The 25,075-nt window shown below is 43.3% G+C and overlaps 1 protein-coding gene across 1 annotated transcript in view; it reads right to left on the reverse strand.

Moving 5' to 3' along the window:
- ARF3 (ARF GTPase 3) overlaps positions 1-8,923 on the reverse strand; it is a 75,375-nt gene extending 66,452 nt beyond the window's left edge. The window contains exon 1 of the mRNA XM_082245301.1: positions 8,767-8,923. The gene's annotated coding sequence lies outside the window, so the exon portion shown is untranslated. The remainder of the gene's footprint in view (positions 1-8,766) is intronic.
- Positions 8,924-25,075: the final 16,152 nt, after the last annotated feature.

Here is a 25,075-nt window from a genome sequence, read left to right on the forward strand (position 1 = left end):
TCAGTACAGGCAGCATGTTACAATATAAAGGACACTATGTATAGGTGATGTCATCAGGTCAGTGCAGGCAGCATATTACAATATAAAGAACACTATGTATAGGGGATGTTATCAGGTCAGTGCAGGCAGCATGTTACAATATAAAGGACACTATGTATAGGTGATGTAATCAGGTCAGTACAGGCAGCATGCTGCAATATAAAGGGCACTATGTACAGGTGATGTCATCAGGTCAGTGCAGGCAGCATATTACAATATAAAGGACACTATGTATAGGTGATGTCATCAAGCCAGTGCAGGCAGCGTATTACAATATAAAGGACACTATGTATAGGTGATGTTATCAGGTCAGTACAGGCAGCATGTTACAATATAAAGGGCACTATGTATAGGTGATGTTATCAGGTCAGTGCAGGCAGCGTATTACAATATAAAGGACACTATGTATAGGTGATGTTATCAGGTCAGTACAGGCAGCATGTTACAATATAAAGGACACTATGTATAGGTGATGTCATCAGGTCAGTGCAGGCAGCATGTTACAATATAAAGGACACTATGTATAGGTGATGTTATCAGGTCAGTGCAGGCAGCGTATTACAATATAAAGGACACTATGTATAGGTGATGTCATCAGGTCAGTGTTGGCAGCATATTACAATATAAAGGGCACTATGTTTAGCTGATGTCATCAGGTCAGTGCAGGCACCATGTTACAATATAAAGGACACTATGTATAGGTGATGTTTTCCGGTCAGTACAGGCAGCATGTTACAATATAAAGGACACTATGTATAGGTGATGTCATCAGGTCAGTGCAGGCAGCATGTTACAATATAAAGGACACTATGTATAGGTGATGTCATCAGGTCAGTGCAGGCAGCGTATTACAATATAAAGGACACTATGTATAGGTGATGTCATCAGGTCAATACAGGCAGCATGTTACAATATAAAGGACACTATGCATAGGTGATGTCATCAGGTCAGTACAGGCAGCATGTTACAATATAAAGGACACTATGTATAGGTGATGTTATCAGGTCAGTACAGGCAGCATGTTACAATATAAAGGACACTATGTATAGGTGACGTCATCAGGTCAGTGCAGGCAGCGTATTACAATATAAAGGACACTATGTATAGGTGATGTTATCAGGTCAGTGCAGGCAGCATATTACAATATAAAGGGCACTATGTATAGGGGATGTCATCAGGTCAGTACAGGCAGCATGTTACAATATAAAGGACACTATGTATAGGTGATGTAATCAGGTAAGTACAGGCAGCATGCTACAATATAAAGGGCACTATGTACAGGTGATGTCATCAGGTCAGTGCAGGCAGCATATTACAATATAAAGGACACTATGTATAGGTGATGTCATCAAGCCAGTGCAGGCAGCGTATTACAATATAAAGGAGACTATGTATAGGTGATGTTATCAGGTCAGTACAGGCAGCATGTTACAATATAAATGGCACTATGTATAGGTGATGTTATCAGGTCAGTGCAGGCAGCGTATTACAATATAAAGGACACTATGTATAGGTGATGTTATCAGGTCAGTACAGGCAGCATGTTACAATATAAAGGACACTATGTATAGGTGATGTCATCAGGTCAGTGCAGGCAGCGTATCACAATATAAAGGACACTATGTATAGGTGATGTCATCAGGTCAATACAGGCAGCATGTTACAATATAAAGGACACTATGTATAGGTGATGTCATCAGGTCAGTACAGGCAGCATGTTACAATATAAAGGACACTATGTATAGGTGATGTTATCAGGTCAGTGCAGGCAGCATGTTACAATATAAAGGACACTATGTATAGGTGATGTAATCAGGTCAGTACAGGCAGCATGCTACAATATAAAGGGCACTATGTACAGGTGATGTCATCAGGTCAGTGCAGGCAGCATATTACAATATAAAGGACACTATGTATAGGTGATGTCATCAAGCCAGTGCAGGCAGCGTATTACAATATAAAGGACACTATGTATAGGTGATGTTATCAGGTCAGTACAGGCAGCATGTTACAATATAAAGGACTATATGTATAGGTGATGTCATCAGGTCAGTGCAGGCAGCGTATTACAATATAAAGGACACTATGTATAGGTGATGTTATCAGGTCAGTGCAGGCAGCATATTACAATATAAAGGGCACTATGTATAGGGGATGTCATCAGGTCAGTACAGGCAGCATGTTACAATATAAAGGACACTATGTATAGGTGATGTTATCACGTCAGTGCAGGCAGCATGTTACAATATAAAGGACACTATGTATAGGTGATGTAATCAGGTCAGTACAGGCAGCATGCTACAATATAAAGGGCACTATGTACAGGTGATGTCATCAGGTCAGTGCAGGCAGCATATTACAATATAAAGGACACTATGTATAGGTGATGTCATCAAGCCAGTGCAGGCAGCATGTTACAATATAAAGGACACTATGTATAGGTGATGTTATCAGGTCAGTACAGGCAGCATGTTACAATATAAAGGACACTATGTATAGGTGATGTCATCAGGTCAGTGCAGGCAGCATGTTACAATATAAAGGACACTATGTATAGGTGATGTCATCAGGTCAGTGCAGGCAGCGTATTACAATATAAAGGACACTATGTATAGGTGATGTCATCAGGTCAGTGCAGGCAGCATGTTACAATATAAAGGACACTATGTATAGGTGATGTCATCAGGTCAGTGCAGGCAGCGTATTACAATATAAAGGACACTATGTATAGGTGATGTCATCAGGTCAATACAGGCAGCATGTTACAATATAAAGGACACTATGTATAGGTGATGTCATCAGGTCAGTACAGGCAGCGTATTACAATATAAAGGACACTATGTATAGGTGATGTTATCAGGTCAGTACAGGCAGCATGTTACAATATAAAGGACACTATGTATAGGTGATGTCATCAGGTCAGTGCAGGCAGCGTATTACAATATAAAGGACACTATGTATAGGTGATGTCATAAGGTCAGTACAGGCAGCATGTTACAATATAAAGGACACTATGTATAGGTGATGTCATCAGGTCAGTACAGGCAGCATGTTACAATATAAAGGACACTATGTATAGGTGATGTAATCAGGTCAGTACAGGCAGCATGCTACAATATAAAGGGCACTATGTACAGGTGATGTCATCAGGTCAGTGCAGGCAGCGTATTACAATATAAAGGACACTATGTATAGGTGATGTCATCAGGTCAGTGCAGGCAGCATGTTACAATATAAAGGACACTATGTATAGGTGATGTCATCAGGTCAGTGCAGGCAGCATGTTACAATATAAAGGACACTATGTATAGGTGATGTCATCAGGTCAGTGCAGGCAGCGTATTACAATATAAAGGACACTATGTATAGGTGATGTTATCAGGTCAGTGCAGGCAGCATATTACAATATAAAGGGCACTATGTATAGGGGATGTCATCAGGTCAGTACAGGCAGCATGTTACAATATAAAGGACACTATGTATAGGTGATGTAATCAGGTCAGTACAGGCAGCATGCTACAATATAAAGGACACTATGTACAGGTGATGTCATCAGGTCAGTGCAGGCAGCATATTACAATATAAAGGACACTATGTATAGGTGATGTCATCAAGCCAGTGCAGGCAGCGTATTACAATATAAAGGACACTATGTATAGGTGATGTTATCAGGTCAGTACAGGCAGCATGTTACAATATAAAGGACACTATGTATAGGTGATGTCATCAGGTCAGTGCAGGCAGCATGTTACAATATAAAGGACACTATGTATAGGTGATGTTATCAGGTCAGTGCAGGCAGCGTATTACAAAATAAAGGACACTATGTATAGGTGATGTTTTCCAGTCAGTACAGGCAGCATGTTACAATATAAAGGACACTATGTATGGGTGATGTCATCAGGTCAGTGCAGGCAGCGTATTACAATATAAAGGACACTATGTATAGGTGATGTCATCAGGTCAGTGCAGGCAGCGTATTACAATATAAAGGACACTATGTATAGGTGATGTCATCAGGTCAATACAGGCAGCATGTTACAATATAAAGGACACTATGTATAGGTGATGTCATCAGGTCAGTACAGGCAGCATGTTACAATATAAAGGACACTATGTATAGGTGATGTTATCAGGTCAGTGCAGGCAGCATGTTACAATATAAAGGACACTATGTATAGGTGATGTAATCAGGTCAGTACAGGCAGCATGCTACAATATAAAGGGCACTATGTACAGGTGATGTCATCAGGTCAGTGCAGGCAGCATATTACAATATAAAGGACACTATGTATAGGTGATGTCATCAAGCCAGTGCAGGCAGCGTATTACAATATAAAGGACACTATGTATAGGTGATGTTATCAGGTCAGTACAGGCAGCATGTTACAATATAAAGGACTATATGTATAGGTGATGTCATCAGGTCAGTGCAGGCAGCGTATTACAATATAAAGGACACTATGTATAGGTGATGTTATCAGGTCAGTGCAGGCAGCATATTACAATATAAAGGGCACTATGTATAGGGGATGTCATCAGGTCAGTACAGGCAGCATGTTACAATATAAAGGAAAATATGTATATGTGATGTAATCAGGTCAGTACAGGCAGCATGCTACAATATAAAGGGCACTATGTATAGGTGATGTCATCAGGTCAGTGCAGGCAGCGTATTACAATATAAAGGACACTATGTATAGGTGATGTCATCAGGTCAGTGCAGGCAGCATGTTACAATATAAAGGACACTATGTATAGGTGATGTCATCAGGTCAGTGCAGGCAGCGTATTACAATATAAAGGACACTATGTATAGGTGATGTCATCAGGTCAATACAGGCAGCATGTTACAATATAAAGGACACTATGTATAGGTGATGTCATCAGGTCAGTACAGGCAGCATGTTACAATATAAAGGACACTATGTATAGGTGATGTCATCAGGTCAGTGCAGGCAGCGTATTACTATATAAAGGACACTATGTATAGGTGATGTCATCAGGTCAGTGCAGGCAGCATGTTACAATATAAAGGACACTATGTATAGGTGATGTCATCAGGTCAGTACAGGCAGCATGTTACAATATAAAGGACACTATGTATAGGTGATGTCATCAGGTCAGTACAGGCAGCATGTTACAATATAAAGGACACTATGTATAGGTGATGTTATCAGGTCAGTACAGGCAGCGTATTACAATATAAAGGACACTATGTATAGGTGATGTTATCAGGTCAGTACAGGCAGCATGTTACAATATAAAGGACACTATGTATAGGTGATGTCATCAGGTCAGTGCAGGCAGCGTATTACAATATAAAGGACACTATGTATAGGTGATGTTATCAGGTCAGTGCAGGCAGCATGTTACAATATAAAGGACACTATGTATAGGTGATGTAATCAGGTCAGTACAGGCAGCATGCTACAATATAAAGGGCACTATGTACAGGTGATGTCATCAGGTCAGTGCAGGCAGCATATTACAATATAAAGGACACTATGTATAGGTGATGTCATCAAGCCAGTGCAGGCAGCGTATTACAATATAAAGGACACTATGTATAGGTGATGTTATCAGGTCAGTACAGGCAGCATGTTACAATATAAAGGACTATATGTATAGGTGATGTCATCAGGTCAGTGCAGGCAGCGTATTACAATATAAAGGACACTATGTATAGGTGATGTTATCAGGTCAGTGCAGGCAGCATATTACAATATAAAGGGCACTATGTATAGGGGATGTCATCAGGTCAGTACAGGCAGCATGTTACAATATAAAGGACACTATGTATAGGTGATGTTATCAGGTCAGTGCAGGCAGCATGTTACAATATAAAGGACACTATGTATAGGTGATGTAATCAGGTCAGTACAGGCAGCATGCTACAATATAAAGGGCACTATGTATAGGTGATGTCATCAGGTCAGTGCAGGCAGCATATTACAATATAAAGGACACTATGTATAGGTGATGTCATCAGGTCAGTGCAGGCAGCATGTTACAATATAAAGGACACTATGTATAGATGATGTCATCAGGTCAGTGCAGGCAGCGTATTACAATATAAAGGACACTATGTATAGGTGATGTCATCAGGTCAGTGCAGGCAGCATGTTACAATATAAAGGACACTATGTATAGGTGATGTCATCAGGTCAGTGCAGGCAGCGTATTACAATATAAAGGACACTATGTATAGGTGATGTCATCAGGTCAATACAGGCAGCATGTTACAATATAAAGGACACTATGTATAGGTGATGTCATCAGGTCAGTACAGGCAGCATGTTACAATATAAAGGACACTATGTATAGGTGATGTAATCAGGTCAGTACAGGCAGCATGCTACAATATAAAGGGCACTATGTACAGGTGATGTCATCAGGTCAGTGCAGGCAGCATATTACAATATAAAGGACACTATGTATAGGTGATGTCATCAAGCCAGTGCAGGCAGCGTATTACAATATAAAGGACACTATGTATAGGTGATGTTATCAGGTCAGTACAGGCAGCATGTTACAATATAAAGGACTATATGTATAGGTGATGTCATCAGGTCAGTGCAGGCAGCGTATTACAATATAAAGGACACTATGTATAGGTGATGTTATCAGGTCAGTGCAGGCAGCATATTACAATATAAAGGGCACTATGTATAGGGGATGTCATCAGGTCAGTACAGGCAGCATGTTACAATATAAAGGACACTATGTATAGGTTATGTTATCAGGTCAGTGCAGGCAGCATGTTACAATATAAAGGACACTATGTATAGGTGATGTAATCAGGTCAGTGCAGGCAGCGTATTACAATATAAAGGACACTATGTATAGGTGATGTTATCAGGTCAGTGCAGGCAGCATATTACAATATAAAGGGCACTATGTATAGGGGATGTCATCAGGTCAGTACAGGCAGCATGTTACAATATAAAGGACACTATGTATAGGTTATGTTATCAGGTCAGTGCAGGCAGCATGTTACAATATAAAGGACACTATGTATAGGTGATGTAATCAGGTCAGTGCAGGCAGCGTATTACAATATAAAGGACACTATGTATAGGTGATGTAATCAGGTCAGTGCAGGCAGCGTATTACAATATAAAGGACACTATGTATAGGTGATGTCATCAGGTCAGTACAGGCAGCATGTTACAATATAAAGGACACTATGTATAGGTGATGTCATCAGGTCAGTACAGGCAGCATGTTACAATATAAAGGACACTATGTATAGGTGATGTTATCAGGTCAGTACAGGCAGCGTATTACAATATAAAGGACACTATGTATAGGTGATGTTATCAGGTCAGTACAGGCAGCATGTTACAATATAAAGGACACTATGTATAGGTGATGTCATCAGGTCAGTGCAGGCAGCGTATTACAATATAAAGGACACTATGTATAGGTGATGTTATCAGGTCAGTGCAGGCAGCATGTTACAATATAAAGGACACTATGTATAGGTGATGTAATCAGGTCAGTACAGGCAGCATGCTACAATATAAAGGGCACTATGTACAGGTGATGTCATCAAGCCAGTGCAGGCAGCGTATTACAATATAAAGGACACTATGTATAGGTGATGTCATCAGGTCAGTGCAGGCAGCATGTTACAATATAAAGGACACTATGTATAGGTGATGTCATCAGGTCAGTGCAGGCAGCATGTTACAATATAAAGGACACTATGTATAGGTGATGTCATCAGGTCAGTGCAGGCAGCGTATTACAATATAAAGGACACTATGTATAGGTGATGTCATCAGGTCAGTGCAGGCAGCATGTTACAATATAAAGGACACTATGTATAGGTGATGTCATCAGGTCAGTGCAGGCAGCATGTTACAATATAAAGGACACTATGTATAGGTGATGTTTCCGGTCAGTGCAGGCAGCATGTTACAATATAAAGGACACTATGTATAGGTAATGTCATCAGGTCAGTGCAGGATGCATGTTACAATATAAAAGAAACTGTATAGGTGATGTCATCAGGTCAGTGCAGGATGCATGTTACAATGTAAACGTAACTATGTTCAAGTGATGTCATCAAGGTCAGTGCTCACAGCATGTTATAATGTGACTGCCACTATGCAAAAATGATATCATCAAGTTACAAGGTGACATCACTATGTACAAGTGATGTCATCAGATTGGTTTTTGAAAACAAGGTATTATGTGACTGTCACTCGGTACAGGTGATATCATTACATTGGTGTTGGCAGCATGTCCCATTGTGAATGTCATTATGTACAGGTGAGGTGTTGGCAGCATAGGTCAATGGATGGATGTTGGCAGTTTTATACTAATAACTTTCACTATGTAGAAGTGATGCGATCAGGTCCCCTCATGGTCCTCCAGTAGGACTGTGGTCCTGTGATGTAAACCGTATGACATGTGGGAATCAGTTGAGGAATGGGGAGAAGACCGGTCAGTGAGTGGAATATGCCCACTCAGTACAGGCCATCGTGTCACACATGGCGGGGCTCCGTTATCCTGACATGGTGGCAGTCATTCCATACCGCCGTGTAGCGTGCAGTGGGGGTAGGTGCTCCCTGTGGTAACGTAAGATGGAGGTTGGTGCTTGAGGCTCCTGTGTGGGCGGGATCCATGGCAGCCTCTCTTAGGAGCAACGGAAATGATGGGGCCCTTATATCGGCGCCCGGACGTTCTACCCTCAGCTCCATCAATTCCTGCACCTACCTTCACCTTCCTCTTCTTCCTCGCCTACCGCAGCGACTCCTCTGTCCTCTCCGACCGGAAGCACCCGGCGCAAATTTCGCGAGATCTTCCTCCTCGGAGCTAGTCTATTCTATGAGCGATGCGGGAAGGACTCGCGAGACTTGACCTGGTTCCCACGGCAACGGATGCAGCAGCTCTCCTCTCCTTCCATTCTGCTGCAGGGATGAGTGGGCAGGAGGCCTGGTCCTCACATGAAGCCCTGATCTCTCCCAGTCACCCACACATCTATAACAAGGAGGGGCGCTGTGCTCTTCTCATTACCCTACATCACATGTACATCACATCTCAATGGAACAGCCCAGAGAGCCTGGCACAGGGAACGTGCTGGCAGCCAATTCTCTACACTCAGCTGTGAAGACATAGAAGAACGTCTGTCCTATAACGAATAGAGATGTGTGCTCTGTCATTGGTATTACTTCCATGGTATCCATTGACATTCTATACATATACATTCATCACTGCAATGCCTTATCAAATTAGCTGGCTTACTTCCATGACCACTGTATATTCTTATTTAAACCTCTGCACATTAATTTATATCCTACTACACAAACACATATAACTAGCTGATTTTCCTTCCATTTTCCTTTTCCTTTCCTGTCCTTATCCCTCCCTTCCCTCTCTCTCCTCCCTTCCTTCCCTCTCTCCCTTCCCTCTCCTTCCTTCCTCCCCCCCCCCCCCTTCTTCCTTCATTCTCCCACCCTTCCCCTTCCTTCCTCTTCCTTAATTCCCCTTCCTTCTCCCTCCCTCCCTTCCCTCTCTTCCTTCATCCACCCTTCCTTCATTCTCCCTCCCTTCCTTCCTTCTCTCCCTTCATCACCCACCCTTCCTTCCAACTCTCCCTTCATTCACCCTCCTTCACCCTCCTTCATTCTCCCACCCTTCCTTCTCTTCCTTAATTCTCCTTCCTTCCTTCATCCCTTCCTTCCCTCTCTTCCTCATCTCCCTCCTTCTTTCCTCCCATCCAACATTCTCCCTCCTTTCCTTCCTTCTCTCCCTTCATTCTCCCTCCTTCATCCCTTCCTTCATTCACCCTCCCTTCCTTCTCTTCCTTAATTCTCCTTCCTTCCTTCATCCCTTCCTTCCCTCTCTTCCTCATTCTCCCTCCTTCTTTCCTTCCTTCCTTCATTTTCCCCTCCCTTCCTACCTTCTCTTCCTTCATTCTCCTTTCATTCTCTTCCTTAATTCTCACATCCTCCCTCCCTCCCTCCCTTCCTTCCTTTCTTTCTTTCCTCCTTCCCTCCCTCCTCCTCCCTCACTTCCTTCCCTCTCTTCCTTCATTTTCCTTCCTTCTCCCTCCCTCCCCCTCGTCCTTCCTTCCTTCATTCTCCCTTCCTTCCCTCTCTTCCTTCATTCTCCCTTGCTTCCCTCTCTTCCTTCATTCTCCCTCATTCCCTCCCTCTCTTCCTTCCTTCTCCCTCCTTCCTTCCCTCTCTTCCTTCATTCTGCATTCCTTCCTTCCTCCGTTCCTTCCTACCTTCTCTTCCTTCATGCTCCCTTCCCTCTCTTCCTTCATTCTCCCTCCCTCCCTCCTCCCTCACATCCTTCCATTCTCCATCCCCCTCACAACCAACCAACACCAACCAACCCACACAACCAACACCCAACCAACCACCTCTTCCTTCAACAACCAACCCCACCCACACTCCCAACAACCTTCAACTCCCTTCCTTCTCTTCCTTCATTCTCCCTCCCTCCCTCCCTCCCTTCCTTCCTTCCTTCCCTTCCTTCATTCTCCCTCCTTCCTTCCTTCATTCCTCCCTTCATTCCCCCTCCCTCCCCCTCTTCCTTCCTTCCTTCCTTCCTTCCTTCCTTCCTTCCTTCCTTCCTTCCTTCCTTCCCCTTCCTTCCTTCCTTCCTTCCTTCCTTCCTTCCTTCTCCCTTCCTTCCTTCCTTCCTTCCTCCCTTCCTTCCCTCTCTTCCTTCATTCTCCCTCCTTCCCTCCCTCTCTCCTTCATTCACCCTCCTTCCATCCTCCCTTCCTTCCTCCTTCCCTCTCTTCCTTCATTCTCCCTCCTTCCTTCCTCCCTTCCAACCTACCACCTCTTACAACATCACCCCTCCTTCTCTTCCTTCATTCTCTCTCTTCCTTGCTTCCTTCCTTCCTCCCTTCCTTCTTTCTCCCTCCTTCCTCCCTTCCTTACTTCCTTCCCTCTCTTTCTTCATTCTACCCCTCTCTTCCTTCCTTCCTCCTTCCATCCTACCCTTCTTCCTTCATCCCCTCACCCACCAACCAACCACACAACACTACCACATCACCCTTCCTTCCACAACCAACCACCCACCCAACCAACCCAACACCCACACAACCATCCCTCAACCAACAAACACCCACCTCTCCAACCTTCACCCACCCACCCAACAACCTTCCTTCCCTTCTTCCTTCCTTCTCCCTCTCTCCCTTCCTTCCTACCTTCTCTTCCTTCATGCTCCCTTCCTTCTCTTCCTTCATTCTTCCTCCCTTCTTTCCTTCCTTCCTTCCCCCTCCTCCCTTCCCTCTCTTCTTCATTCTCCCTCCCTTCCTTCCTTCCCTCTCTTCCTTCTTTCCTCCGTTCCTTCCTTCCCTTTCTTCCTTCATCACCCACACTCTCCCTTCCTTCCTACCTTCTCTTCCTTCATTCTCCCTCCTCCTTCCTTCCTCCCTTCCTTCTCTTCATTCTCACCCACCCTCCCCATCAACCTTCCAACATCTTCCCTCTCTTCCTTCATTCTCCCTCCTTCCTTCCTTCATTCTCCCTCCTCCTTCCACCTTCCTTCCTACCTTCACTTAATCATGCTCCCTTCCTTCTCTTCCTCCATCTCTCACCCACCCTCCCTTCCTTCTTCCTTCCTTCCTCCCTTCCTTCCTCCCCTCCTTCCTCCCTTCCTTACTTCCTTCCCTCTCTTTCTTCATTCTTCCTTCCCTCTCTTCCTTCCTTCCTCCTTTCTTCCTTCCCTTCTTCCTTCATTCTCCCTCTCTTCCTTCCTTCCTTCCTTCCTTCCTTCCTTCCTTCCTTCCTTCCTTCCTTCCTTCCTTCCTTCCTTCCTCTCTCCCTTCCTTCCTACCTCTCTTCCTTCATGCTCCCTTCCTTCATTCTTCCTCCCTTCTTCCTTCCTTCCTTCCCCCTCCTTCCTCCCTTCCTTCCTTCCCTCTCTTTCTTCATTCTCCCTCCCTTCCTTCCTTCCCTCTCTTCCTTCTTTCCTCCGTTCCTTCCTTCCCTTTCTTCCTTCATTCTCCCTCCCTCCATTCCTTCCTACCTTCTCTTCCTTCATTCTCCCTTCCTTCTCTTCCTCCATTCTCCCTCCCTCCCTTGTGATGCCATCCTGTCTTTCTTCCTTCCCTCCTTCCTTCCTTCCTTCCTTCCTTCCTTCCTTCCTTCCTTCCTTCCTTCCTTCCTTCCTTCCTTCCTTCCTTCCTTCCTTCTCCCTTCCTTCCTTCCTTCCTTCCTCCCTTCCTTCCCTCTCTTCCTTCATTCTCCCTCCTTCCCTCCCTCTCTTCCTTCAGTCTCCCTCCTTCCTTCCTCCCTTCCTTCCTTCCTTCCCTCTCTTCCTTCATTCTCCCTCCTTCCTTCCTCCCTTCCTTCCTACCTCCTCTTACTTCATGCTCCCTTCCTTCTCTTCCTTCATTCTCTCTCTTCCTTGCTTCCTTCCTTCCTCCCTTCCTTCTTTCTCCCTCCTTCCTCCCTTCCTTACTTCCTTCCCTCTCTTTCTTCATTCTTCCTTCCCTCTCTTCCTTCCTTCCTCCGTTCCTTCCTTCCCTTTCTTCCTTCATTCTCCCTCTCTCCATTCCTTCCTATCTTCTCTTCCTTCATTCTCCCTTCCTTCTCTTCCTTCATTCTCCCTCCCTTCCTTCCTTCTCCCTCACTTCCTTCCCTCTCTTCCTTCATTCTCCCTCTCTTCCTTCTCTTCATTCCTTCTCCCTCCCTCCCCTTCTTCCTTCCTTCCCTTTCTTCCTTCATTCTCCCTCTCTCCCTTCCTTCCTACCTTCTCTTCCTTCATGCTCCCTTCCTTCTCTTCCTTCATTCTTCCTCCCTTCTTTCCTTCCTTCCTTCCCCCTCCTTCCTCCCTTCCCTCTCTTTCTTCATTCTCCCTCCCTTCCTTCCTTCCCTCTCTTCCTTCTTTCCTCCGTTCCTTCCTTCCCTTTCTTCCTTCATTCTCCCTCACTCTCTCCCTTCCTTCCTACCTTCTCTTCCTTCATTCTCCCTCCTCCTTCCTTCCTCCCTTCCTTCTCTTCATTCCTTCTCCCTCCCTCCCCTTCTTCCTTCCTTCATTCTTCCCTCTCTTCCTTCATTCTCCCTCCTTCCTTCCTTCATTCTCCCTCCTTCCTTCCTCCGTTCCTTCCTACCTTCTCTTAATTCATGCTCCCTTCCTTCTCTTCCTCCATTCTCTCTCCCTCCCTCCCTTCCTTGCTTCCTTCCTTCCTCCCTTCCTTCCTTCTCCCTCCTTCCTCCCTTCCTTACTTCCTTCCCTCTCTTTCTTCATTCTTCCTTCCCTCTCTTCCTTCCTTCCTCCGTTTCTTCCTTCCCTTTCTTCCTTCATTCTCCCTCTCTTCCTTCCTTCCTTCCTTCCTTCCTTCCTTCCTTCCTTCCTTCCTTCCTTCCTTCCTTCCTTCCTTCCTTCCTTCCTTCCTCTCTCCCTTCCTTCCTACCTTCTCTTCCTTCATGCTCCCTTCCTTCATTCTTCCTCCCTTCTTTCCTTCCTTCCTTCCCCCTCCTTCCTCCCTTCCTTCCTTCCCTCTCTTTCTTCATTCTCCCTCCCTTCCTTCCTTCCCTCTCTTCCTTCTTTCCTCCGTTCCTTCCTTCCCTTTCTTCCTTCATTCTCCCTCCCTCCATTCCTTCCTACCTTCTCTTCCTTCATTCTCCCTTCCTTCTCTTCCTCCATTCTCCCTCCCTCCCTTGTGATGCCATCCTGTCTTTCTTCCTTCCCTCCTTCCTTCCATCCCTCTCTCCCTTCATTCTCTCTTCCTTCATTCCTCCCTCCCTTCATTCCCTCACTCCTTCCTGCATTCCCTCTCTCCTTCCTTCCCTCTCTTCCCTCATTCTCCCTTGCTTCCTTCTCCCTCCCTTACTTCCTTCATTTTCCCTCCCTCCCACCCTTCCTTCCCTGGAAAACATGGAATCATCGGCTGGGGTGCAGACATCGTTGGATTCCAGAACAGGTAAGTGTCCTAATAATAAAAGTCAGCAGCTACAGTATATGTAGCTGCTGACTTTTACGTTTTTTGCTGGGGGAGGTGGGGGTGGAACTACGCTTTTAAGACTAAGCCTTATTCTAATACTTCTTGCTCACAAGTAAAAATCAGTACTTTTTGCTAGAAAATTACTCAGAACCCCCAAACATTTTATATATATATATATATATATATATATATATATATATTTTTTTTTTTTATAGCAGAGACCCAAGAGAATAAAATGGTGGCCATTGCAATATTTTATGTCACGGTGTTTATGCAGCGGCCTTTCAAACGCAATTTGTTGGGAAAAAATACACTTAATTAAAAAGAACTAAACAGTAAAGTAAGCCCAATTTCTTTGTATAATGTGAAAGATGATGTTACGCCGAGAATTATGAGAAAATCGTGATCTTTATTCTAAGCAAGGAAATCGTGATTCTCATTTTATCCAGAATCGTGCAACTCTAAAGAGCATTTGCTTTTACAATCGTTTTTTTTTACCCAAAACATCCCCTTCTGCTCATTTTTCAGTGTACGCTTGAAAACTAAAAGGTTCCTAAATCTCGCATTTTGGAGCATTTAGAAGCATTAAGCATTTTCAACTGCCTGAAAGTTCCACTCAAAAATGAAATCCAGAAGAGTTTTTTTTTTCTGACTCTAACCACTGAGCCTAAAATATGCCTCTTAGGCTGGGGTCACACCGGTGTAAATTGTAGGCGGGTTTCCCCGCATCCAATTCGCATGTCAGGAGATTGTGACCGGCTCTCAATGATGCCGGTTCACACAGCTCCGGGATGGCCGCGGAGCGGTTTGCAGAAGGATCCTGTGTGTCTTCTGGTCCAATTCGGGTCCAAATTCAGCCAAAAATTCAGACTGACTTGGGACCTGAAACGGTGAATGGGGAGGCAATGGACCCCCTGCTGCGAGCCACTCCGCACAGTGTGAACCCAGCCTAAAGATCCTAATGTGCATGGACATAGAAAAACATTTAACTACTTTTCCAGGCAGGTGAAATAAATGAAAAACCCCTACAGAAGTTGTGTTTTTTAGGCCAAGTGTGCATGGACCCATAAACTTCAGCACAATCACAAAAAAAAAAAATCTACGACTACATATGATTTTGTGCACTGAAAATATACAGAGAGCTAATACTTTTTTCCCAAGCCTAAGGCTTTTATTTACATTGATGCATTTTTGCTGCATTTTTACCCTGCTAAAAACTCAAGAAACACGCAATAAAAAAATTTCCCTTTAAATCCTAGGGGACTCGTCACACGACTGCGCTGCGGATGTAGTGCGTTTTGAAAAGTTCTGCATGCTCTTTGGGGCAGTTTTCAAAACCACACCACAAACGCATCTGTACATTGAAATTAATTTAAAAAATGCATAAAAATGCACCACAGTTGCATTTTTGGTGTGTTTTTTGAGTTAAAAAATGTTTAGTGTTTCTCATGCTAGGAATCAGGTACCTAGAAAATGCACTGGAAACGCACTAGAAATGCATAAAAAACGCAACAGATCAGTAAAATAGTCAGGGACTGCTTAGCAACCAGCAACTGTTGAGACAATGGTCAGATGTATGCAATGTACAATACAATGTATATAATGCGGGAATATATATTTTCCAATATTGTACATATAGTGCAGGAGTCTGTAATGCAAATATAGTATATAAAGTGCAGTAATCTGTAATATACAGTATAATATACTGTATACAGTGCAGGTGTCTACAATGCACAATATAGTGTATATAGTGCAGTAATCTGTAATATACAATATAATATACTGTATATAGTGCAGGTGTCTACAATGCACAATATAGTGTATATAGTACTTTACTATAGTGTAATATACAGTATAGTGTATATAGTACTATACTATAGTATAATATACAGTATAGTGTACAGTATATAGTCTGTAATGTAAAATATAGTGCACATAGCTCCCCAACTGTCCCCAATTTCGATGGGACTGTCCCTGATTTGGAGCAAAGTCCCTGTGTCCCTCCTTCTTCTTCATTTGTCCCTCATTTTGGTCTGATCTGTAGAGTTGTATATAAAAGGCACTTGTTATCTTTCAAAAAGTGTTTTGCAGTGCTAAACTTTTCATCCAATTTCTAAATTGTTGCAATTGTAAATGTCAAAAGCCAGTATAAAGGAATAGTAGTGGTAAATAAAAAAAGCACTTGTAGGTTTAACCAATCATTTTTTTGTATAATTCTCCTGTAAGGGGGTGTGTGGGGGGTGTGACCTATGCCTACATACTTTTGCTAATAGGTGTCCCTCAATCCCATCCCAAAAAGTTGGGAGGTATGAGTGTATATAGCTCAGGAGTCAGTAATGTACAATATAATATAATCATACTCCAATCCCAGTGGATGTCAGTTTTTGGGGAAACGCGTCGGCTGGAGGGCTGTACCGTCACGCTGCTCGGTCCACACTGCAGGCAGCCGAGTAATCCACACAAGAATCTGTTTGTCAAGCAATTTTCTATCATCTAATTGTAAGTGCAACCGTTTATGTTTTGATAAAATGTTTAAAAGGTAATGCACTATCGGCTGCTCTGTTTCCTATTTGCATTCCATCTGGCTATCCTGATACTATTGCGGAGAGTCTGTGGCTGACACTGGAAATTACTGCCGGATCCTGACCCAGTGTAGCAGTGGTGCTTCTGTCCTGTAGTTTTTAGCGACACTTGCTGTATTGGTGAACATCTCTCAGCCTGGCTATCGAGGTTTATGTACCTATGAGCCTATTGATACTCTTTTTGCATTTTACACTTTTATTAATATCTTTTTTTCTACTTAACATTTTCACACAGTTTAAAAGCAGTTTAGCTCAAAATCATATAACACATCTTTCCCACACATTTTTTATTTTTTTTACTGCCATATTTTGTGATTTTGAAAAAAATAGTCCACCTTTTAGCTGGACTGTTTTTAAGTCCAGTCCTGACATTAGTTGATCTTAATGAATTTGACACTGCTCTTAACGTTTCTGATGGTGTTAGAGTGAATTGCATTTGCACCTAAAAATAGTCAAAATGGAGGAAAAATAGAACAGAATCAGCATTGGAGGTACAATGAATTTGGCCATCTGTATCTGGTAAGCAGCCACCTTATTGTGTGCACACAGGGGATCTGCATGCAGCACTCGAGGTGTTAAATAAGTGAACCATCCTCACCCTGACTGCAGTCTGAATTCCTATGGACTTTAAGAGGCTTTTCACTTTGAACTTTTTTCACCTCACCCAGCACTTAATTTCCTTTTATATTTTGGTTTAATTTAAATCACGTTGTTTTACAACAATTTTTTTATATTTATATACATTTTACATTTGCTTTGCTGAAATCTATAACCAATTTATATATCACTATATAGTCAATTTATTTGATCACCTTTCTATTAGCGCACCTTTGCATATCAATTTAATTTCCATTCCAAAGGTTCAGGAATCCAGGTGCTGCTTTTACTATCCGGGTTTAGCGCATCTTTACATCTACCCAATGTACAATATACTGTACATAGTGCAGAATGCAGAGGACAGGAGTATGTAATTCACATTAGGGGTCAGGAGTACAAAACGAAAAGAGCGCAGGAGTCAGAAGTGTTTAACACAGTTTAGGGATCAGGCGAGACCCATTCAAGCAATATTCTCCCCCGCATTCAGTAAAAATCCTCATCTCAGGGGGGGTCATTCACATGGGTGCTGTAGCCTATACAGTGTGAATCAACAGTTTGTTTATGTGGCAGGAGCTACGTATGTGCAGGCAGCCTATGTTAAGCTACTGAGCTGCAATGGCCATACGAACACAGCCACAAGTCCAAATTTGACACGTGTGTGGGTGCAGGTGTATGCCCTGAACACAGACAGTACGCATTCAGGGCCACCCACACCCGCCTGCACACCTGTCAAATTAGGATCTGTGGTTGTGTTTGTGCAGTCAATGCGGCTTTGCACACAGGTGCATAAACATGCTGCTTATAGATCAGTAAACAAAATACAGAAATCTGCATTGCCAGTCAGTATTTTACATGCGTATGTACTTATAATGTTCAATTGAAGAGAATAGAATTGCAGAATAGAAGCTAGAATGTACTTTATGCGTGTGCATGCATAAATACATGGAAAATAAAAAACAGATCAAAGGCTATTTCTCAGGAGTAGAAGGCAGGGGGGCAGGATCTGAAGTCACACTTTCCACATCTTAAAGAGGAGAGATCTGTGTAGCCTCAGAACTGTCTGGAGGGGAGGGGAGTGAAGCCCCCCCCCCCCGCCTCCTTCACACAGCACCCAAGAAACACATGCCAAGTTGAGAGGCTGTGTGCAGGAGAGCCCATACTCTATTTCCCTCTATCTCTTGGAGTTAGGAATACCTTTCAGCAGTGAGCCATGCACATAGCAGAGGAACTAGGCAGCAGAGAGAAATTATCTTCAGTGCTTTGGGTTGTGGCAAATAAACACTATAGAAGGATGTGTGCTGTTCATTTTTCATATAAGAGGTTACAACCACTTTCATTTAAAAATGAATGTACATACAGAAAGATTTAATATAATAAGGACAGAAACACGGCTAAGAAGGTATTGTTTATTGGTAAAATTATTTATACGGTATATTTGTTTAGCCAGCTACCGCTTTTAGTAAACCAAATAAGCATGCAGCACAATGTACATAAAAATAAAGTGCTAATGTGCTAAATTTAGTTATGTATGTTGTGCTGCGCGCTTATTTGGTTTATTGGTCTACATAGAGTGAGGTCAAAACACTTTACGGTGCCAGCAGCAATTCACTTAATTATTTAATTTATTTAATTTTACACGTTTTGGTAGGGCCGATTAAGATTTATTTTAGTAAAAGGATTATTTTTGTAACAGCTACAGCTTTTATTCTGCATAGTCTAAGGCCTTTGTCACATCAGTGGCCTTGGTGCTGATGCACTATAAATGACACATTACAATATTTGCTTTTTTTTTTTAACTTTATTATTGATATGTCAAAAAGCTGCATTTCACGATCTTCATCCATCGCAGCGGATTGCAATGCAGTGTGTCATCACAACCTGCCAGGCTGAAAAAAAGTAGTGCATATCCTACATTTTACACCATACATAACTGCAGTGCAGTTGTGTGAACTGAACTAACAGGATTCAAAGCAAATTGCTTTGTTTAGTCATTAAGACTCTGTTGGGAAAAGCCCACAGCAACCAAACACATATGGTGTGAACAGGCCTAGCACCCAGACATCATAGCATATTGAGTGCAGGGCTCAGGAATAAAATGTAAAGCACATTGCATATCATGTTTAACACTGCGTATACAGTGCAGGGGTCATGAATAAAATGTACAACATAGTATATACAAAGCAGGGGTCAGGAATAAAATGTACAACATGATATGCACAGTGCAGGGCTCCAGAGTATAATTGCAACATAGCATATACAGTGCAGAGGTCAGGTGTGTAATATAAAACACTGTGATTACAGTGCAGGGGTCAGGAATATAGAGTACAACATTGTGTATTCAGTGCAGAGGTCAGGAGTATATTGTACAACTTATTGAATGCAGTGCAGGCATGAGGAGCAAAACATACAACATAGGATATACAGTGCAGGGGTCAGGAACAAAATGTAAAACATAGTGAATGCAATGCAGGGGTCAGGAGTACAATATACAACATATACGATATATAGTGCAGGGGTCAGGAGAATAATGTTCAACATAGTGAAGACAGTGCACGGGTCAGAAGTATAGCATACAACATACAGTATCTCACAAAAATTAGTACACTCCTCACATTTTTTTAAATATGTTATTATATCTTTTCATCTGACAACACTGAAGACATGACACTTTGCTACAATGTAAATTAGTGAGTGTACAGCTTGTATAACAGTGTAAATTTGCTGTCCCCTCAAAATAACTCAACACACAGCCATTAATGTCTAAACCGCTGGCAACAAAACAAGTGAGTACACCCCTAAATTAAAATGTCAAAAATGGCCCATTTTGTGTGGTCACCATTATTTTTCAGCACTGCCTTAACCCTCTTGGGCATGGAGTTCAGCAGAGCTTCACAGGTTGCCACTGGAGTCCTATTCCACTCCTCCATGACGACATCACAGAGCTGATGGATGTTAGAGATCTTGCACTCCTCCACCTTCCGTTTAAGGATGCCCTACAGATGCTCAATAGCGTTTAGATCTATACTCCAGTTCTGTTTAGGGCACTCTATGATAAAATGATGCCTTCAGGCTGTCTGTTGATAGCCCTAGAAATAGAAGCACTGTACTCACCAATTCATGAATCCCACATGACCTGGGACCTATGACAATCAAAAAATTCTTGCAAGAACGAGGACCGATGTTTGATGTGTACAATCAATTTGTACTGGATGCATTATCCCACATTTTGAGATAAGATTTTCACATTTGATGGCTCCCACTTCATCCAGGTGCAGAGTGTGGCGATGGGCACATGCTGTGCCCTGTCATATGCCAACCTGCACCTGGGTGGGTGGGTGCGGAAAATGTTTGCAGATGAGGGCCTCTCTATGTACCTGGACCATGTTCTTGGATGGTTCAGGTACATAGATGATGTCCTCATCTTATGGGATGGCTCGATAGGTGAATTCCAACAGTTTTTTTCTTAAGTTAAAATAATTCTTTCAATTTAAAGTTCATGATGACATATAGTGACAAGGTAATTGATTTTCTGAATACTACACTTTTTATTCAGAATGATGGAAAGATAGGCACTACCCTGTATAGAAAACCTACGGCAAGGAATATTATTCTACATGCTGATAGCACCCATCCAAGAGGATTGATCAACAGCATCCCTTTTTCACAATATCTCCGATTGAGGCGTAATTGCTTGGATGATTATATGTTTAAGAAAGAACCGGATCATTTAAAAGGCCATCTCTTGAAAAGGGGATACACTAAAACCACATTGCGTAAGGCATTTAACAAAGCGAAATCAAAAACACATCACAGGCTATTATTTGAAAAGACAGACAAAATAAATTAGGACAAGGTAGGGTTGATCACCACATATTCAAACCAACAATCAGAGATCCAAAAAATACTTAGGGGAGTCACCTGCCATTGTCTTTAGGAAATCAACATTTTTGCGAGATCACATGTTTGGCAGACCTAAAAGACCTAAAACTAACAATGATGATTTAACTGGCCTATTCAAATGTGGGAAATGTGATTTTTGCCCATGGATTTTAGAAAGGGCATAATTTAGATTGCCCACTGGGAAAATGAGATACATTAATCAACTTGTTACCTCTCAAATGAAAGGAGTAGTCAATATTATGTTTTGCCCATGTGGTTCCTTCTATGTGGGCAAAACAATCCAACCATTTTGGAAGAGAATCTCTGATCACATTTCATATATTAGAAATGGGCAGGGTAACACCCCTATTGGTGGTCATGTGGGTTTCAAGCACAATTATGATGAAACAATCATTAGATTCACAATTTTGGATATAGTCCCAGAAGATCCGAGAGGAGGAAATATAGACAAAACTGTATTATGTAGGGAAGCTTGTTGGATCTAAGACTTACGAGTTACCCACCCCCCAGGTTTGAATGACATGCTCAGTTTTAAACCCTTCCTGTAAACATCAATGCAAATAAGAGCATTTATCATCTTGGGTTGGACCTTGGTATCCGACCTGGGACTTGATGGAAAATTGAGTGTAATAGTATAAATATCAGAGTGCCTTCTACTTTGACTTTATTAGTGCCAAATATGATTTGTATTATTGTTGGTATGGTCTGTATTCTTGTATTTGTTGTGCATTAGCTGGCGTGGCAATGGCATTTTTGACATCTGAGCCTTTCACCTTTGTGCAGGGCACTTTGCTTCTGGGGCAGGCGTTTGGCCAATGGTTTATGGGTTTGGCTGGGGCGGCACATTGTTGTTGCCTTGGTTACCCTCAGTTGGCTTTCTGACCCAGAGCAGATGTGGCCCCACCCTGGACCATAGGCCGCTCTGCCCCTTGCTTCCGCTGTCAATGTCCGTCGATATGCGGAAGTGATGTCATGATGTTGACGTCTGGGGAGGAGGCTTCCCATGTGACGTTTTAACATCTGGCGCCAAGTGCAGGGATCAGAAATATAACATACAACGTAAATAGTGTAGAGGTTAGAAGTATAATGTACAACATAGCATACTGTTTACAGTGCAGGAGTCAGGAGAATATTGTACAACATAGGATATACAGTTCAGGGGACAGGAACATAATGTACAACACAATGAATGCAACGCAGGGGTCAGAAGTATAACATACAACATAGCATATACAGTGCAGGGGTATAATCTACAACATAGCCTATGCAGTGCAGAGGTCAGGAGCAGTGGCGGCTGGTGCTCAAAATTTTTTTGGGGGGGGGGGGGCGCAAACAGAAAAATCTAATAGGCATTGCTTTGCGGCAAAAAATGCGGCAAAAAATTGCATGACTTTGAGGTCACAAAAGTGTGAAAGGGGCCTTCAGTAATCAAAGTATAGTGTGCCCCCATTCAATGCAGTTACCACAGCGTGCCCCCATTCAATGCAGAGTTACCACAGCGTGCCCCCATTCAATGCAGAGTTACCACAGCATGCCCCCTTCAATGCAGAGTTACCACAGCGTGCCCCCATTCAATGCAGAGTTACCACAGCATACCCCCATTCAATGCAGAGTGACCACAGCGTGCCCCCATTCAATGCAGAGTAAGCACAGTGTGCAAAGAGACCAGTGCACTTACCAGATGCAGCGGCGGCTTGTCCTCAGTCCTCCGCGTCTCCCGAGTCCTCCTCCTCCTTGGCCAATCGCAAAAGTTCGCCTTTCGGCCAATCGGGAAACGGGTCTCGGACCCGCTTCCTGATTGGCCAGAAGGAGGATCCGTGTGACAATAGCGAATATTCATTCGCTATTGTCACACAATGGGTGGGCCCGGGGCGCACTGCTATGCGCCCCGGGTCCACCCTTTTCTGAAGCCTATTAGAGCCTTTGGCTCTTATTACATGCTTCAGAAGAAAAAAAAAACCCCATTGAACTCCATGCGTCCGGCGCCCCCAACACACCGGCTGCCACTGGTCAGGAGTATAATGATCAACATAATAGAGGCAGTGCAGAGGTCAGAAGTATAACATACAGCATAGCATATACAGTGAAAGTGTCAGTGTCAGGGAATCCCTGTGCGACAGGCTATTCCCAGAAGAATGACTATGATCGTGGCGCCAGACGGGCTATTTAAAGGAAGTTCAATCCTGTTTCCTTTGCTGACTGATCTTCAGCTGTTTCCTGTGACCTGATGATATCTGTATGCTTTTCTGTTGCTGACCTGGCTTGTTCTGAACTTGGACTTGGATTCTGCTTCTGCTTCTCTGCTAAACCTGACCCGGCTCCGTCCCTGACTTTGGCTCTGCTTACGATTTGGTACCCTGCTGCACCGCCTGTTAAAGACCCTGGCTTTCCTACTACTCTGACTCTGTCTCAAACCTTGTCTCTCAGAGCTACCCAAGTGTTTGCCTGGCTATCTGCTGCACCTGTTCCATACATCATTGCATGTTCCAGTTTCCGGGATACGGACAAGCAGCCTATCCTGATCCATCAACAACCACAGGCACTCGTGTCCCTCCTGGCCCTTGACACCCTCTATCTCACCTTCAGTGGGGTCTGGGCAGGAGATATAAGAGAGGCCGACCTCGTCAACTCAGACTCCTCCCAGGTACGTGACAGTCAGTAGCATAATGTACAGCATAATAAATGCAGTGCATAGCATATACATCTCTCTCCCTCTTAACATCTCCTTGCCTTATTTCAAGCACCAGACCAGGACTGGCTTTCCCCTAGGGAGGTACTGTCTGTCAGGAAGGCTCTGTCAGAAGACAGGCTAATGCCGGCATGCCTACAGGCAAGTCGCTGTTCCCTGAAGCTCCCGAAGAAGTTGGCACGTGCTAACATGCACGCGTGTCTGTGCATGCGCAGGTGAACTAATATGCGCCAGAATGCGAATGAATGTGCGCATGCAATTTGTGAGCGGCGCATCCCGTGACAGATTAGGGCGCCAAATGGGCTATTTAAGCTGTATCAGTACCCAGGATCAGTGCTGTCTCATCTACAGCATTCTGTGATTGTCCTGTTCTCTGTTACCTGCATCTGCTCTTGAATTATTGACCCGGCTTGCTCTTGACTATTCCTGCCCTCCACCTGCATCGACTCCAGCTTGTTCCTTGACCATTATACTGACTCCTCATCTGTTCCTGATCTGATTGCTCTGTGTATGACCCGGCTTGTCTGACTTGTCTTCCAGTTCCCTTGGAGCTACCAAGTCGCTAACACCTGTCCATCTGCTACCGGGACATCTGCTACCATCTGGTGTCCTACTAAAACAGCAGTCCAGCAGCTTGCACGTCCACTGGCACTCGGCCGACTCTGCACTCCTGCGGCACCTGTATAATCTACCAGGGGCCCCGAGTCAGAAGTCTAAGAGAGGCCTTCCTCTGCATAACCAGGCTCTACCCACCAGGTACGTGACAGTACTGAGTCGCACGAGTGCCAGTGGACGTGCAAGCTGCTGGGCTGCTGGTTAACAGACATACTTGAGAACAGTCATCATCCTAGAAAAAAAGAACAAAACTAGAAAACAATCCCCAACAAAGTAACATGTTTGAAGGAATGAATTTATTGGGTATAACAGTAGATACCAATAAATACCAGTAGATATAAAAACAGTAGTATCTGCATTAGCACATTTATGCACAATTACATAAAAATAACTACATAAAAATGAAAAGGTTGTGGATTCCTGGATTAACTTTAAAGTATGTGTAAACGAATTCAAAGTGAGGACTCATTGGAAAAGACCCTAAAGCTGGGAAACATGGGGACAAAAAAAGGGAAGAGGATGACAGAAAACAAGATGGATAGATAGTATCATAGAAACAATGAACATGAAGTTAAGCAAGCTTCGGGAGGCAGTGGAGGACAGAAAAGCCTGGCGCACTATGGTCCATGAGGTCACGAAGAGTCGGACATGAATAAACGACTGAACAACAACAACAATATGTAAACTACAGTCACATAAATGGTTACATCTTTCCTGTTTCCCTGAAGC

The sequence above is a fragment of the Pelophylax lessonae genome (assembly GCF_965119305.1).
Source record: "Pelophylax lessonae genome assembly, chromosome: 2".
In the NCBI taxonomy this organism is placed as follows: domain Eukaryota; kingdom Metazoa; phylum Chordata; class Amphibia; order Anura; family Ranidae; genus Pelophylax; species Pelophylax lessonae.